The sequence below is a fragment of the Alexandromys fortis genome, unplaced genomic scaffold (assembly GCF_014885135.2).
Source record: "Alexandromys fortis isolate MF-2015 unplaced genomic scaffold, M_Fortis_MF-2015_v1.1 scaffold_50, whole genome shotgun sequence".
In the NCBI taxonomy this organism is placed as follows: domain Eukaryota; kingdom Metazoa; phylum Chordata; class Mammalia; order Rodentia; family Cricetidae; genus Alexandromys; species Alexandromys fortis.
The window spans coordinates 1558016-1574067 of NW_026067932.1; the positions used below are offsets into that span (position 1 = coordinate 1558016).

The 16052-nt window shown below is 44.9% G+C and overlaps 1 long non-coding RNA gene across 2 annotated transcripts; it reads left to right on the forward strand.

The window, feature by feature from the left end:
- Nucleotides 1–6699: 6699 nt before the first annotated feature.
- Nucleotides 6700–13461, forward strand: LOC126503865 (uncharacterized). 2 transcript variants are annotated; one of them, XR_007592436.1, is made up of 3 exons: nt 6700–7686; nt 12231–12373; nt 12685–13461. It is a non-coding gene; the product is annotated as an uncharacterized lncRNA (long non-coding RNA). The 2 variants fall into 2 exon arrangements; XR_007592435.1 differs by having other exon boundaries at nt 6700–7213; nt 11140–12373.
- Nucleotides 13462–16052: the final 2591 nt, after the last annotated feature.

The following is a 16052-nucleotide window of genomic DNA, read 5'->3' on the forward strand; positions in this document are numbered from 1 at the left end:
AGAGCAACCGACAGAAGGAAGGAAAAGTAGGGGTGGGGAGGAATTGAAGGAGGAAATAGATAAACGCATTTCTGGAAAGTTCTTTGAAAGGGTCTTGTTTGGATACCGCTCAGCCGGTTACCTGTAGCTGCCAGCCTCTGGACATGCACAACACACACGTGTAGCATGCTGAGGGACACCAGTGACTCACAGGCCCCAAACTGCGGCCTCGGCAGGGGACAGTATTTCTTTTCCTTCCTGAAACAGTGCTAGGAAAATAAAGGACAGATGCCCAGGCCAGAATGGGTCCAGAGGTCAGGAGATGACAAATCCCAGCAGAACCGCCCAGGAATCACAGGGCTTCCAATTCCCAACATCTCTAGGGACTAACATTCGGCAGCTCTCTCCCTTGCAGCCGAATTTAGGAGAAAGGCCCTTAATCTTTAGAAAAACAAAGAGTCTCTAACTGTAGATATTCTTTTGAAAACTGGAGAAATGGATTTCAGAGGGAAAACAAAAGAAAGAAAAAAAGAGAAAGGATAACCTGGTATGAATCTGAGAGGAAAATACCTGGAGGAAAAGATAAAGGATGCGCGCATAGAGACAGAGGTGGCTTCAGCACGTAACCTCTAATTCATGCGGCATGCAATCTTCTTAAATAGTGGTTGCAGAACGTAAACGTGCATTTGGAGGGCCTGGCACAGTCAGTAAGCCCATCAGCCAAATTCTCCCTTCAAGTAATTACATGTCCCTCCTATTGAAATGAATGGGTGCCACTTATCAGGGAACTGGGGAAATGTGATCCCATGAACTTTACAAGGTGCTGTAAAAATTGATTTATACACAAAGGCAAAGGAAGAGTTCTACCAGAAACAGCTACCGATGAGGAGAGAATGAATCTGGTATTTCAGTAGCCAAGGGAACACTTGTTTAGGGTGGATTTCATGAGAGCAACGTGGCACACACTTCAGAGACAAATCCAAGATGAGACCCTGCCTCAACTTGTTCCCAAGTCTGCAGGTGAGGGGCGGGGGCAGGACCTCTGCCCTTCCTTCCCTTGCTCTCAGCTTGAGACCATTTTCTCTGGGTGAGATTAGGTTGCCTGATAAGATCATAGCTTCAAGAACAGAGGGGGCGTGTCTGCTTGGGCTCTGGGCTGTGGGTTTCTTGGGAAGAATGTGAATCCCGGAGGCTGGAGTCTGTGTCCAAATCATCCACTCTCTGTGTGATCCTGGGGGGCGGAGGGAGAGAACATTAGTCTTCTCGGGGCTCTGGTACCCCCCCCCCATCTGAAAGACAGAAACAATAACTTTGTAATCCTTTCCTCCTGGCACTGTTCTGAGGTATGGTTAAACGAGACCCAGTCACTAAGCGGCCCAATATGCCTTAGGCCTTCAGTAGCAAAATAAAGCAGCAGCAAATAAATAGGCTGGAATTTTAAAAAAAATGAGTAAGGCTAACAGCGATGTTCTCTGGCTGCAAAGACAGCAATCAGAGGTAGTAAACGTTACTGGGCACTCACTTTGGGCCAAGAGACTACACTGAATCAACATCACTCAGCTTTTGGGAGATGTGGATATTGAAGCATCAATAACAGCTGGACCATTTGGTCTCTTCTCTGTGAGCAGGCCATAACTCATTAAAGAAGTCAGACTCTCAGGACAGTCCTTGCCTTGGTGACAAGTGGGTCACTGGAGAGACCAGCTTGGAATAAATAAGTGACCAAGCTCAAACAATAGACCAAAATATCATGCAAGTTTTTAGTTGATCAAGGAAGCCAACAAGAGGTCAGGAAGACCCAGGGACTCCCAGCAGTGCAGAGCTGTTACCTCCCACGGGCTTGAGTAAGCGCAGAGAAACGGCGTTTCCAGGGTGCAGTGAGTCAGGGTAGCCAAGGCACCCTTGACTTGAATGATGAAAGAGGAGGTTCTGCCTCCTTGTTTCTACAACAAGAACCCCCAAACTATTCTCCCATTTGTTGATTTCCTGTTGCTACCTCCTAATGGCTCCACCCAACAAGAACCGGGAGGCTGATAGAGCCCAGGGGGATGCTGCCCAGAGTCACCTCTGCCTGGAAAAAGAGAACAGTACACATAAGGACTGAAGATGATCTGGCTGGAAAGAATGAACAGGATGGTATGAATAGGTACATAGAACCACTGCCCAGTGCGTCTCCTGGGTTATCTTAGGAACACCAGAAAGAAATGTTGACAGTGAAGCTGAGCAATACAAACAGAGCTATTGCTATGTTAAAGCTGAAGGCAGGCTTTTGGCTTTCTGCTGCCACAAATGAAGACACCACCAGAGGGCTCATAGGTGCACAATGCCATCATTCCCTCTTCTCAGCCTTCACTGAGAGGGGGCAGCTCTTGCTGTCGCATCCCACCCTTGCTAATATTTTTATTCCATTGAATTTAAGAATCCTAGCTTTATTGATGAGCCCAAATCATTGATAACCGACGGCCCCTTCCCTCTCCCATTTTCTAGCCTAACACCATCTGATTAAGACTGGGGCCTTCTTCTGTTTGTACAAAAAAAGTACCGTTCATCTGGAAGCTAAAGAATTTATTATTTTTTATAATATATTTTTATTTTGTTAAAAATACTTATTTTTGTAAAAATAAAACCTAAAAATTTCTAATATAACTCTGTTGTTGTTTTGAAACAGGCGAGCATGTCAGTAGCTCAGGCTAGCCTCAGACTCACTGTGTAGCAGAGGATGACCTCAAACTCCTAGTTCTGCTGTCTCTACCTCCCAAACACTGAGGTTACAAAGGTGCACCACCATGCCGAGCCATCTAAACCATCCTGAAGCTGGCAATGTGGTGGCACTAAGCACGGACACACTCCTGTGCAAGGAAACTAGATCCATTAAACAGTAGCTCTCTCCATTTCTCCCTTCCACAAACCCCCATAGCACCGTCTCACCTTCCTCTGTATGGAGTCAGCTACTCCGGGTACCTCCGGAGAGTGGAATTACACAGAGCTTGCCTTTGTGGCTGGCTTGTTTCACTTAGCTTAGTGTTCCCAAGGATCATTCGTGTTACAACCTGCATCAGTTTCCTTCCTTGCAAAGGTTGAATGCGTTCCATTGTGTGCACACACCCACACTGCTCGAGTGTCAACCCCGGGCTGTTACGAATAACGCTGGTCTAAACACAGGTGCACAGATACTTGTTTAAGTCTCCGTTTTCAACTCTTTAGGAGAGATACCCAGAAGTGAAAATGCTGGGCTGTGTTGTAGTTCCCTTTATCTCTTTTGGGAACCCATTATAGTGTGGCTACGTTTTATACCCCCCATCAACACTGTGCGTGGGCCTAAAGGCTCCACATCCTCACCGTTACTTACTTTTTTTTCCATTGTTGCTGTCATTTGCTTTAGATGAGAGCCGTTGCACTGTGTGTGAATTGATATCTTGCTGGGTTTGATCTTTATCTCCTTAACGTGTAGTGCTGCCAACCATGGTTTGAGTGACTTTTGCACATTTTATAGATTTTTTATTTTGCAGATATGTGGGTTTGAGTCCTTTGTCAATTTTAAAATCGGAGTGTTCGACTTTGCCCTGGAACTATAGAAACTATTTACACAGTCTTTCATCTACCTACATTACAGTTTTTTCTCTTGGCAACCTGGGGATTAAAAAGCCCTTCTCACTTTTCTTTGCTATTGTGCCCTATTGGGAGGCACAACAAAGAACTAGAAGAACCTTCTTAGTACATAATGACGGCCCTAAACATTTTAAGAATGATTTTTATATTTATTATACGTATATATGTTGTGTGGGAAGGAGCCTGGGAGACCAGAAAGGGTGTCAGATCCCCCGGAGCTGGAGTTATCTGCATTGTGAGCTGCCTGACATGGGTGCTGGGAACCAAACATGAATCTTCTGGAAGGGTAACAAGCAAGCGCTCTTAACCACTGAGACATCTCTACAGTGCCCCAAAGATTTTTTTTTTTTAATTTAGGGGGGAAATTAAATTCTGATTAGAATTCTGTGGGTTTTTTTTTTTTTTTTTTTTTTTAAACTAAAAAGTCCAGAGAGAAGCGTCCTGGCTCCAGGTGCAGGCAACTCCAGCTTGGCCACTCTTTGAGACGCTGAGACTCTTCTGAGACAAGGTGATTGGCTCAGGCTCAGGTCGCGGTTCCCTTATTATGAAAACGTGGCAGCTTTTTCACCCGTGAGCAAGTGCCAGGCAAAAGACAGAGTCACGGTCCCTTGGGGTTACCAGAAAAGACCCAGACTGCTCTTTTGTATTAACATTGAGCAAAGGTTGGGTGTGGTATTATATAATGGTATTCTCAGCACTTGAGAGATTCAGGTGGATCAGGAATTCAAAATCAGCCTAGGCAACACACCTCTGAAACAGTGAGATACTGTCTCAAACAAAACAATAAGTCCTTCACAGCATCATTAAACCCAAAGGCTAAGAAAATATCCCGGGCAATTTGAAGTGATTGACTTGTGGGAAAGACATTGCTTTAGTAGACAAGGATTGTCAATATTGACATTTGCCATCATTTTGATTTATTGCTTCTAGAGTTAACATGCTTCTGCTTGCAGAAAGAGGAATTGCTCACGCTGATGGCATTGCTCAGGAACTGTATAGTGGGTCCCCTTACTCATAAGATGCAAGGGACCAATGGGTTAGACAGAAAAAGCTATAGAAATAATTATGTTTAAGGGGAAAAAAACATTTAGGTGTAGGTGACTGTTCAATATTTCAAAGCGAGTAAACCAATTTTATTAATCACCAATTTCTGCCCGTTTTATAAAAATATAGAAAGGTGATAGCGCACGGAACATGAAGATGAACGATTCAGGTTTGTGTCCCAACTCTCCACACACCCACTGTGTGCCTTGGACAGGGTCCTTGACCTGGATATCTGATCCAAGAGAAGTACGTAGAGGAAACAGGGAGCTAGGCTGATGAGTTGGATGCAGTATTGCATTGGCAGGTAGTGTGTGGGGAAAGGAAGAGGGGCATTGTTCTAGGAATAACTGTGAGTCTTCCTTAGCTAACATAGAAATAGAAGTCACTCGCAAATGATATTTCAAGTATTAGTAGCAAGAAATTGTGGGCGTTATATGTCAATCACAACACAAGAAGCTGATCCAGAGAAGTGGTTCTGAATGTTTTGATCAAAGATATCCTAGGCAGGACACGAGATCCCATAGTCCACATATTTCACCCACTTCCACTTTTCTAACCTAAAAATCCATTCTTGGGCTGCAAAAGCAAACATTTGAAAATATTACCTAAATCAAATAAGAGTGAAAACAATGAACCATGACCAACTCAAGATAAAATCAGTGATGTATAGATCTGGGTGATTTGTAACACGTATGTGTAATAAAGAAGGCACTAATTCCTAAATGTGGTAGGATATACAGTTATTTGCTGGGAAGGTATACTCACATGGTGGTGGTGGTGTTAATAAACATTGCATATGAGCAAACTATATTAGTGAGTATCAGAGTTACTTTTTTGTTGCCATAAACAAAACACTGTGGCCAAGGTAACTCATAAAAGAAAACATTTGATTTGGGGGCTCGCTTCACAGTTGTAGAGGGTGAGTCTCCAACCATCATGGTGGGAAGCATGGTCAAAGGCAGGTGCTGGAGAACCATGGCAGCAAGCAGGTGCTGGAGAAGAACCATGGCCGCAGGCAGATGCTGGAGAAGTGTGAGGCAGAGAGAGAGGCAGAAGCTAGAAAATGATGTCTCTAGTGTTCTCAGTAGTCCTCATTGTCCGCTATGTTCAGCGAGTCCGGTTTTATTCCAGTCTTTTTCAGACCCAGGCCAGCTGGCCTTGGTGAGTTCCCGATAGAACATCCCCATTGTCTCAGTGTGTGGGTGCACCCCTCGTGGTCCTGAGTTCTTTGCTCGTGCTCTCGCTCCTTCTGCTCCTGATTTGGACCTTGAGATTTCTGTCTGGTGCTCCAATGTGGATCTCTGTCTCCTTTTTTTGATCCTACTGCAGCTATTGGTTTTGTGGGAGCCTAGGCAGTTTGGATGCTCACCTTACTAGACCTGGATGGAGGTGGGTGGTCCTTGGACTTCCCACAGGGCAGGGAACCCTGATTGCTCTTTGAGCTGACGAGGGAGGGGGACTTGATTGGGGGAGGGGGAGGGAAATGGGAGGCGGTGGCGGGGAAGAGACAGAAATCTTTAATAAATAAATTAATAAATTAATTAATTAAGAAACAAAAAACAAAAAACAAAAAAAAAAAGAAAATGATGTCTCTAAAAAACAATGGACAGCTCCTAAGGAACAATATCAAAGATTGTATTCTGGCGCGCGCGCACACACACACCCTGAAATGAGCAGTCATAAACAGATCTTGAAGGGGCATACAGTATAGTGGAAGTCAGTAAGTCCTGTGAGAGATCAGATGTCTGAGATCAAAGCCCTGTGCGTGACGGACTTCCCGACAAAGAGCACAGTGCTCTTGTGTGGTGTCGACAGTAAATGCAGTCCTTCAACGCTGTGGTCTTAAGATTTCCTTGATTGTAACTAAAGCCCAGTGACCTTTATCAGAGTTGCCCATGAACGCACACACCGCCATAAAGTTCCAAGCCCGCGTTCCCAGCTTATCTGGCTGCCGTGCGGATAAGCACGGACAATAACTCTACAATCTGTTCTGGCTTCAAGAGTATGTGCAGCCATGGGACAAAGTTCACTAAAGTAGCTGTGGAACTCCTCACTGTGCGAGTCAATCCAACCCTTTAAATCTTTCACACCGGCTACAGAAATAGCTGCCTGAAAAAGAAAATCAGATGCGGCGAGGAGCTCGCATGAACGCCCTTGTGTGGGCAGGAGCTGGGTGCTATTTGCTTAGATACGGTGAAGCCTACAGTTAAAATACAGACAGACCTCTCTCTAGAATGTCAACATTTTAAGCCACTGACAGCACCAGAGCTAACGAGAATGTTCTGGTCACGTAGCTGTGGCACGAAAGGGCACCAGGAGTTGCCATGTTTTCAGATGACATCTTAGTCAGCTTTGTTTTGGTGGGTTGCTGGGTTTTTTCTTTACCTCCTATGCAGGCTGTAAACAGAGTGTGATATATGAGGTGACACAAAAGCCAAAGAATAGCAGCAAATCTCCTTTCAGGATAACATGCGAGTTCTCTCTTTACCCGCAAAGTGCATTTCTCCTTGACACCTGTGACGTCATCTGTTTTCAGAAAATCTGCAGAGCTGGAGGCACCAAAGAAAGAGGGTAGAAACAGGTGAGCGGAAGTATTAACCATGTCTTTTGTTGTTGTTGTTGTTGTTGCTGTTGTTGTTGTGTTCTAGGATGTTCTAGAATGCTGGGTGTCTTCTGGACATGGAAGAAAAAACTCTCTCCAAACTAGTGAATTTCAGCATGGACACTATTCGCAGAAACCATCCAGTTTCAAGCTTACATCACTACATGCTTCATGCTTTTCAGCTAACTCTCAGACACCGAACTATTATTGTCTAGGCTCTACATCACCCCAGGGCTAAGTGTGGGGCAGGCAGGCTCTGCCTCTGCATCCCAAAGCTCTCCAGAAATTTCTAGCCAGTCAATGCTGAACTGTTCAACTCTGCCCCGCTTGCCCCTCTATAGAAAAACAGGGTCTGATTTATGATTTGTCTTCATTCTTTTCTGGCTCCTGACCAAATCCGGTGATCCCCGTGTAACCCACAATGATGGGCATTCCTCCTCTTCTCCGAAAATGTAAGTAATACATTCTTCTTCCCAATAACATTAGCTTCTCCATGTCGTCACTCAGTCGCTTCCATAAATAAAATCCCACAGGCATAAACGAGACAACTAACCTTCGGTCGTTCTGGGAAAGATGGTCATTGGGTTTCAAATCTGGTTCAGAGGCAACTCATCTTACCAAAACATCCTAAGTGACCCACATGCAACTGAGGATAAGAACCCAGACATTCCATAGATGAGCCTTCCCATTGCCGGGTGGCATAATGGTACATGTGTAGGCACACATTTGGGTTGACATCCTATAGGGACACCAAAGTCTAGCACAGTGTGTGACCTCATGCGGATGGTCAGAGTGCAGATCTATAAAGGAAGGGAGCGAGCAAGCCCTTTCCTTCCAGGGCTCTGCCGATCGCGTGCCTGCGCAGCACACTGACACCAATTGCGGCAGAACCTGATGCCCTGACTGCCCAGCTCTGTGCCCGGCGTTGCAAAATCATCCTTCGCCAGCCTCTCACAACAAAGCTAGAAGTGGGTGTCCTTACCATCCCACTTCAGAGAAGAGAATTTAGAGGTGAAACACAATGGACCAAGGTCACACTGGTATCCTCAGACTTGACAAAGTCCAAACCTGTTGGGACCAGTGAGACCCCAGATCCTGAATTTCTTGAAATCCCCTGACCTGAGCATCTACAGCTGCTCTGAGCATGAGACCTTCAGGAGTTCCTGATGGCAGGAGAGTGGTTTCTGGTGGGTTTGGCTGGGGCGTGGCTATCTCTATATGATCTGCCCCTGAACACAACAAAGGGGGCATTCTTGGGGAATTCAAGGATGACTCGTGTCGCTGTCTCTCTGTCTGTATGTGTCTGTGTATTTTAACCTCCAGCCCCCTTGCCTGAAGCTCACGAACTGGGTAATAGCTGCACCGAGTGCAGACACGGGGCGCTGTGTGTGGCACAAACCCACACTCCACTACTTGCCCTATGCCATCTGTCAAAGCTGAATGAAGCAATTTCTCTCCCATGACCCAGAATTCAAGTACAGTTCCTTTTGCAAATAATATGTCCATCTGAAGACCTTGACTCCTGATTGGCTGGCAGATGGGGCCATGTTCCTTCCAAACCAAACAGATTTTGGTAGGTTCTTAGAAGGTTCGGATCCAGAAAATATTGGGAAATAGGCAACCCTCTTAGAGCCCAGAGATTGCTTTTCCTAGAATTCAGTATCCTCAGGACCTAATGACCTAGGTCACTCTATCTCTAATATTCCCAGGTCATGCTGTCTTCAAGATTCTCTGTGGTCAGTGTTTAGGGCCAAATCATTTCTCTGTGTTTTCTAAACTCACCAGAATTTTCATTCTGCCTTGCTTGGAAATCCATCAAGAGCTTCATTCATTCCAATAGACCCGTTTCTGATCCCGGCTGTACAGCTACCTGTATAAGCTATGGCCTTGAGCCCTGATTTCCTCGTCTGGAAGAAGACTATTGTAACCCTGACTTTCTCAGCCCTGTGTGCGTATAGGTGCACTTCTATGTGGGTTTAGAAACATCTTCCTTCGTGTTGAGGCTGGAAGAAAGCCCTCAGCTTCATCCGCAGGAATGTCATCCACTCTCTTGGAGGCAGTCTGCCATTTATTGGGAACTTATTCGGCTAGAATGGATGACCAGGGGGACATGAGGGCTTCTCCAGTTTCCTCTTCCCCAGCACTAGAATTATAAAGGTACATCACCACACTCGGACTTTTTATGTGGATTCTGGGTCAAACTCAGCTCCTCATACTTGTAAGGCAAGAGATTTATAAATTGTCCTCCCCATCCCTCAGCTTAAAAAAAGAAAACAGATAAAAATAAGTCCAGTGTGTTGTCCTAAGACCAATTTTGAATATGATTAATGTGCTATGATGATGGTTTAGCCATGAGAAATGGCTCTTGGTTTCCATATATGCAGTTTGGAAAAGAAGTATCACAACCTTGTGGAGCTAAGAACGGACAGGTACGTTATGAACCTGCTTCCAAAGATGGCCAACACTGGCCTAGCGCAGCTGAGAATTTAAGAGCTGTATAGGAAGTCTGTTGAAACTAGATGGTGGAATCAATGAAATTTAAACAAATCTAGTAAAGGATGCTAAAAATAAAAAATCAACCATAAGTATTGTTCTCAAGTTCATCCTTCGACTTTTGGGCCAGATGTCCTTGGCTCTGTCAGTCAGCTCCGGGTGTCGGTTTCATCCCCTAGAAGAAGAGAGTGTTGGACAGGATGATCTCAGAGACCTCTTCCTGGTGAACCACTCTACAAGTCAATGACACCGTTGTCCCTCCCCCTCCCCCTTGTTCTCCGGAGATACTGTTGCCACAATAGTTAGTGCTGCCCCCAAGTAACAGCACTAACATCACGTAGCAAAGTCCAGTCACGCACAGGAATTCTAGGCAGAGGGAGCCTGACTCCCAAATCCCTCTTTGTTCATACTGTCCTTGAATAACCTTGGGCGGGGCCCCTCACTTTAACTAATTCCCTCCGAAGCTCTGTGGCTCTACTAATTTCTAACTGCCCTCCAAATGCCCTTACAGTGCCTCCCACAGAAAATCAAATTAGGCTTTGTCTTTGAATAATTCTCATTTATAGTGGTTTTATTTCTAATTTGGAAGTTCTCTCTCTCTCTCTCTCTCTCTCTCTCTCTCTCTCTCTCTCTCTCTCCTCAAATTATAAACCACTCTTTAAAGGTAGGCCAAATTTAAGTGACAGTTTAAATAGCTATCGTTTCTACAGCAAAGTCAAGGACTATAAAGAAGGCCGATACCACACTTTCCTTAGGTTGCAACAAAAAGTAGAAACTGCATATGTCACCAAAATAGTTTTGAGTAGATAGATGTCTTTCCTAATCATATTGACACTGTAATTCCTGCCCTGAATTTAACAAAAAAAGAAATTTAATATTTTTATTAAATACCAATAATGTGAAAATAGTGTAAATAGTTTGCTTTGATGTTACGATAAGGGATTTACATAGTATGCCTATTAATAATACTCATGAAATGGCTCAAACAGCAGACGTTCCCAGTTGCGTGTAACTATTGGCCAATGAGAGGAACAGACCTCATCAACTTAGACCATGAAACCCAACACAGACAAGTTCAACAGAACCGCCACATACGGGCTACCCAGGCATGCTTCAAGCATTGTCAGAGCAGAAATTTCATTCATTCCTTGGCCAATGAGTAACTTTTCTCTGAACTGAGTGGCCGAGCTTTTTGTAGTTGCTTGATTGAGAAATGTCCTCCTTTGGGCTCTATGTTTAAACACCCAGTTCCCAGTCGGTGGCCCAGTTTGACAAAGATGTGGAACTTTAGGGAGAGGGAGCCTTGCGTGAGGAAGTATGCCGCCGGGAGAGGGCTCAGAGTTTAAATTCTCTTGTCGCTTTTTCACCCTCTGTGCTTCCCGTCTCTTCATTACAAAAGTAAATCCTCACAGAAGGAGGATGAAGATCACACACTTAAACGAAGAGACTGGGATCAAGAGAAACTTGCCAGGTTTCCTAAGCAACCACTGGAGAGTATCAGAAGATGCACTACTGAAGGCAGTCAACTGTTTGGAGTAGGGGTGGACTCTATCACAGGCCTGCAAAGATCAACAGGCATCGTTGGGTGGTGGATGCTCAGAAGCAGCGCCATGGCCAGAAACTGTGCTGTGTCGCCGGGGAGAACATGCTAATAATGAACACTATGCACTCAGCAGAGGCTCCCAGCCTCACAGAGCATTCTGGATTGATTCAGTCAGAGCGTGGTGGACCCCACGGCTGTCATCCGTGGTGCAGCGGGGTATGCTGTATGAAGCCTGTGCTAATGACTCTCAGACACGGTGGAATCCCTCTTCAGCCACACCCTCTGCAAACAGCCTTGAGTTCCTTTCTCGTGCTCTTTCTACTGAAGTTAAGACTCCATGGAATACATCCGACTCCTAATGTCCTCATATCCATAAGCCATGTTCATCACAGGACCTCAGTACATACTTGGCAGATCAAAAAGAATAATCCATCACAGTGAGTAAGCACATTCAGCCGCTAAACACCGCCCAAGAGTGAAGTCGCCTCTCAGACATTTGTCCCTTTTTGACCACCGTTTTAAAACGCACTTTTCGAAATCACGTCTATCACAGAGTACTCGCGTGGACCTTTGCACTTAGACTTCACGGCAAAACTATTTCTCGATACCCACGCGCTTCCCTTATTTTTCACCCTGCTGTTCCTAACAAAATCAGGTAGATGGTACGTGGGCATAGCACCCCATCCCGGAACCTGAACAACCCCTACCCCATGACACTAATAGAAGCTTCATTTCTGTCATGGGAAGAAGAGGAGCCCCAGCTTTAGCTTCGAAGTCAAGGGCAAAGTGGTAGATGGAAGGGGAGGCAGGGAGATGGTTGAGAAATTTGTCTCGGGTAGCCTTACGCACTGATTGGCAAAGCATTAACACGGGAGATAAAATCAATAGAAGAAAGGAACTCTTTCTTTAACTTTCTTAATTTTTTTTTAACATTTATTTATTTTCCCATTGTGAGCATAGGGGATGCGCGATGACAATCATGTCATTGGAGGTCAGAGGTCAACTTACAGCAGGTCCCTTCCTTTCACCGTGCATGTCTTGATGCCGTAACTCAGAACCTCAGGCTCGGTTGCAAGTGTCTAAAACCAGCAGCTCCTCGATGTGTGAGTCATGACCCCTTCGAGGGTCGCATATCAGATATTTACATTACGATTCGTAACAGTAGCAAATTGCGGTTATGAAGTAACAACAGGATAAATCTGCAGTTGGGGGTCAGCATAACATGAGGAACTGTGTTAAAGGGTCGCAGCATTGGGAAGGTTTAAGAACCAGTGGTAATTCCCTGAGCTAACTTGCCTGCCCCTCTGTCTGTTTTATTTTAAAACTCTGCCCATCTCCTGTTGCTGGGGCTCTTCGGGACTGAACCCTCCCCCCTCATCCTCTCCAATCTTAATACCTTTTCTGCTTCTCCTAGGCATAAACACTGCCTGCACTGCTCTCCACCCCCACCCCAGCACAGCATCACGCCTCAGTCATCCTCACACCGTGGAATGAAATCCCTCTGACTCGCCACGCTTGCCGTGCGGCCAAAGACATAAAACCTAACTTCTCTTCATTACAAAAGTAAAACCCGGAAAGCCGACTCCAGCTCTTTTTCCAGACGCGAGCAAAAGTATTATTTAACAAAGACACCTCCTCACACCTTCTCCTGCCGGGTGTCTGACAGGCTGGGAATGGGACAAGTGATATTCTGTAGGAATAGGGACAGTCATCCAAAGAGAGGCCAGCAATTATCCCTGGGCAAATTACAAACAAACAAAAAATTCCCATGGGCTATGTTAGAAATATAACAGGAATGCTGTATTAGCAAAAATAGATAATTTTGGTTTGAAGTTGATTTATACAAACAGCTATAAAGAGTTTTCAAAATACATGTGACCTCTGACATTGCAATTTCACTTCCAAGACTTTATTCCTAAGTAAAAATCAGAAAAAAATATACCAATACACACCTGCTTGAAACTGATAGATTTAAATTTTTTGCAACACAGACTATCAAACATACGCATATGTAAGAAGACTATGATCAGCCATCGGGTACCCACATCTGGCCTTGCTGATCAACGTTTTCTCCAGTTCCTTCTTCATTCCATTCCCGTTATTCTTTTCACCCTCTTTGTTTCCACTAGAACAGTTTAAAATCAATGCCGTCTTGTTCAACTCATAAGTGTTTCAATCAAACCTCTGGGCAGGGGTGGGGAGAAGGATTTTTTTCTATTCAGATTTATAATGAAATCTGATAACAATTTTTTTAAAAAAATTAATATGACACTAATGCCACTGGCTTATGCATCCAGCTGAGCAACTGTTCCTCTGTGTAGGGGCATGGTGGTGGTGGGGGGGGGGGGGAGCCGGCATCTTGTGTGTGGAAGCGGGCGGTAAGTCCAGGGCTTCCTGCTTTATTACTCTCTACCTGTTCCTCCGAGACAGACTCTGCTCTTGAACCTGGGGGGACTGCGGCTGGCCAGCAAACCCCAGCCACCCTCCTGTCTCTGTCCGTCACAGTGCTACGGTGGGCGCTGAGGATGAACTCAGTACCTCATGAATCCGCAACCAGAGCTCTTATTAATAGAGCCGTCTCCCCAGGACAGCAAGGATTCCTTCATATCGTCTAAGTGCATATTCACATGTAATTTCAGAGTGCTAAAAAAAATGTCTACTTATAATTTGTCCAAATATGGATCCAAAAGCTCTACAGGGCAGACTCATTAATATTTTTCAGTGAGTATTTACCTTGTCTCTATAATATGTAACCATTTCTTTCCTTTGTGTTATTCCATTTATTATTGAAGGAATCGAGACATGAAATGCCATAGATATTACTCATAATTTGGTCATTGATGCTCATGTCATTCAATGTCCCTTCACTAGTAGTTAGAGCTAATGTCTCAGTTAAGTTCAGAGTCTTGTTTCATTCTGATTACTGATGTTGGGGGCCAGGGTACCACATAGGGCTCTGTGAATTTCCTGTCACAGCACATCAGAAGACAGAGTAGGCCTGTTCACTCCACTGTTAGTGAGGTTTTCAGAATGAAGTCAGATTTTTTTTTCAACCCAGCTGTCTTAGTTTGCTTTCTATTGTCGCGGTAAACGCCGTGACTGAATTTGTAGAGGACTCCGTTTTGTTTTCCTGGTTGTCCCTTGGTGATGGACTATTACCCGAAAGTATAAGATGAAATGAACATTGTCCAAAGTGGGTGCTGCCTTGTCCTAGCTTAATCCCCATTTGTCCCCTGTGCAGTAGTCTCAAAAATATTCAGGCGTGGCCTACCTTATCTTTGCTGGGGACAGAGACTCTCCCTGACCTTGAACTCATCAAGTCCATGAGGATGCCTGGCCCCATAAGACTCACGAACCTCCCTGTCTCCTCCCCCTACCCAACTTTAAAAATCAAAATACTTGCTGCATGTGCCACAACGCAAACATGCAGGCCAGAGGACAAGCAGGGGAAGTCAGCGCTCGGTCCCCCTTGTGGGACTGGAGTTTGAACACTGGCCATCAGTCTTGGTGCAGCGCGCTGACTGGGTGAGCCCTCCCGCCAGCTCCCAGTCTTGTTTATTTTTCAATGTAGGGTCTAAGGATCCAATTCAGATCCTCATGTTTGCAAGGGCAAGCGCTTTGCCAACTGAGCTATCCCTCCAACCTCAGTTAGGTAGCTTCTAAAGCGACGTTTGCGTTTTCAAAGTAACACATTGGAAATAAGCTGGTTTCAACCACCTGTCGTTCAAACTGTGACTCTGGATGCAAAGTGAATGAAATAAGAAAAAGGCTCTCGAAGTTTCCAGAAACTCTAGTGGACACGTTAGATGGTGTAAGTTCTCAATCTCAGTTATGTATTTCATCCACTGAACAGGCTCAGTTTCCAAGTGCGTTTATAAATGTAATAGACATTCTGATGCTCCACAGGGCAAATTTATAATCAAAACAAGCAACAGCGTCTGTAGCGTTTAAAGAGCTCTCGCGGTCTTCATCAAATAAACCTTAAACCGCTCGGAAAAAAATTCCCTTAACTCTTCTGGTTCTGCTTACAAAGTTAATCAAAATCTTCGTAACCCTTCAACTCAACGCACCAAGGTTGGACTAAGTTATGTAGTTTACACGGACGTAGAGACAGCCTTCTGGAGTCAGAACCAGCCCCACCCTCTTGAAATAGCACACACTGGCCCTTTTCAGAACAGCTTAATTTGGGTAGATGGAATTCAGCAGCCATCCGCCTAGACTGAATTCAAGTCTTTACTGCCCGACTGATTTCTGCATTCTTTTCATATTCTTTCTGTCCAGCTCCATCCACAAAAGGGCCCATCTGTCGAAAAACCATCAGCCTTTCTTTGGAACCAAATAGAAGTTATCCCTCAGGGTTGGCAATGCTGCAGCCTGAAGATCCCTTTGGAACGCGCACAGCCACCTTGGATGGAAATTACATTACCTAACTCTCACACTGCTGCCGCCGCTGCGGCTGCCGTAAACACATAAACACACACTGGTTTGCCTTCCTCAAGGGGAGGTAACAGGATATTATGAGATGAAGTCAACGCCTTTTTAAGAGCTTTTTCTTTTCTTTCTTGATAATTTGCTTCGAATGCTCTGCAGAAGGGACACGGGGCTTTTTGTGAGCCAGTTTGAAAGGCTTGTCTCCAAGGCAATTACGAACTCAAGACATTGCTAGTAGAAATTCTATTATATAAAGATGGTCAGAGCTGGAAGAGATTTGCCGATTGTTTATTTGGGCCAGTCTCATTCTGCAAAGGGCAGGAGTGGAGGAACAGGGAAGCTCCGCTTCTT